Below are 2,560 nucleotides of genomic sequence, written 5' to 3' on the forward strand. Positions count from 1 at the left end.
AAAATGGGAAAATCCTAGAACTCAATTGGTTTCTCGTCTATTATTGATCATTTTTTCTTATTTCTCCCTACTAGTGTCTTAAAAATAATTAATGCATATTGTTTCTGGTTAGTTTGCTTTTCTCACAAACTCTATGTAAATATTTAGAGCAGTTTTAATCATAATTGCAAATAGCTGGAAACAGTCAAAATGTATCTTAGTTTAGAAAAAAGAGAATGATGATACATCCATAAAATGGGATATTATTCATCAATAAAATGAATAAACTCCTGATTAACACATTAATATGCATAAACGTGATGTGTACGATACTAAGAACAAGAAACCATATTTAAAAGAGTGCAGAGTAGACCTAATCTTAAGTGGCAACCTACTCCAGTATTCCTGCTTGGAGAATCCCATGGATGGAGGAGCCTGGTAGGCCACAGCTCATGGGATCACAAAGAGCTGGACATGACTGAGCAACTTCACTTTCACTTTTACATATATAAAAAGCAAATAATCACACCAAAACTCTTATAACTACAAAACACATCCAACAACTTTTTAGGGTATAAAATCAACATATTGAAATGTCATATCTATATATATTTACAATGAACTACCCAAAACAGAAATTAATGAATTATTAAATTAAATAATCCCATTTACAATAGCAACAACAAGAATAAAATACATAGGAATAAATGTATCCAAGGAATGGAGATTCATACACTGAAAACTAGATGACATTGATGAAAGAAATTAAAGGCACAAGGATGTCCCATGTCTATGAATTGAAAGAATAAATATTGTCAAAGTGAACATACCATCAAAATCAGTATGGAAAAGATTAGCAATCCAAGAAAACATATAAAACTAATTCATAAGCCATTCATGGAAAAGAAATACAAATCAGTTAAAACCTAGGAATAGATGCTCAAATGGATTGGCATGCTGGCAATAACTATGAACATCAAAATTTTAGATACATCAAAAGTTGACTCAGTGCTAATTCTAGGAACTTATATGTACAAAATTTCAAAAACTTCAATGCAAAATAATTTGACATTGAAAAACAGTGGGGAAAACATGAAGATAAACATATTCATCCATTGTCATGCAGACTCATAACAAAGTTAAGCAGTATAAGAGAAATAGAATGAGTTAGATCTATGTAAATTGGTATGTAAAGATCACCAGGAGGCTGGGGCAATAAAAATCAAAATTTATGTACTGAAACATAAACCAAACACAGGTGAAAATATGCTTAAATTTATGATTATTACTTGAAGAATCTTAAGAAAAGAATACAGTGACTGCATCTGGAAGGACTGAGAGAATCCGAATTGGGATGGGAGATGGTTTATTCTATGTTATTTCACTTTGCATGGATTTTTGTTTAGTATTTATTACTAACCATCATACCTGCAATGCTTATTTAACAAATTAAAATATTACACTAAAATTTCATATGTAAGACAAATTAGATAGAATAAAATGAATACAGCACTAAATAGTTTAACTAGTATATAGAATGAAGGTAAAGATAAGAATCTGATTAAAAATTAAAAAAAAAAAAAGAATGAGAAGGTAATAAAATAAGCTAAGCTAAGTCACTTCAGTCGTGTCCAACTCTGTGCGACCCCATAGACGGCAGCCTACCAGGCTCCCCTGTCCCTGGGATTCTCCAGGCAAGAACACTGGAGTGAGAAGTGGATAGTAATTTGAAACTAGCAACTCTATAAAAATTTCATTTGTCATTGCTATTGTTCAATTGCTAAGTCATGTCTGACTCTCTGTGGCTTCATGAATGGCAGCATGCCAGGCTCCTCTGTCCACCACTATTTCCTGGAGTTAGTTCAGATTCATGTCCACTGACTCTGCGATGTTATCTAAACTTCTCATCCTCTGCCACCCCCTTCTCCTTTTGCCATCAATCTTTACCAGCACCAGGGTCTTTTCCAATGAATCGGCTCTTCACATCAGGTGGCCAAAGTATTGGAGCTTCACCTTCAGCATCAGTTTTTCCAATGAATATTCAGACTTAATTTCCTTTAGGATTGACTGGTTTGATATCCTTTCTGTCCAAGGGGCTCTCAAGAATGTTCTCCAGCACCACAGTTCAAAAGCATTAGTTCTTCTGTGCTTAGCTTTCTTTATGGTCTACCTTTAACATCAATACATGATGCCTGGAAAAACCATAGCTTTGACTATACAGACCATTGGTGGCAAAGTGATGTCTCTGCTTTTTAATACACGAAGTTTTCATACTTTTCCTTCCAAGAAGCAAGCTTCTTTTAATTTCATAACTGCAGTCACAATCTGCAATGAATTTGGAGTACAAGAAAATAAAGTCTGTCACTGCTTCTATTTTTTTCCCCTTCTATTTGCCATGAAATGATGGGACTGGATGCTGTGATTCTAGATTTTTGAATGTTGAGTTTCAAGCCAACTTTTTCACTCTCTTTTTTTCATCCTTATCAAGAAGATTTTTAAATTCCTCTTCACTTTCTGCCATTAGAGTCTCATCATCTGCATATCTGCGGTTGTTGATATTTTTGTCAGCAATATTGATTCC

Source organism: Bos mutus, unplaced genomic scaffold (genome assembly GCF_027580195.1).
Source record: "Bos mutus isolate GX-2022 unplaced genomic scaffold, NWIPB_WYAK_1.1 CTG216, whole genome shotgun sequence".
In the NCBI taxonomy this organism is placed as follows: domain Eukaryota; kingdom Metazoa; phylum Chordata; class Mammalia; order Artiodactyla; family Bovidae; genus Bos; species Bos mutus.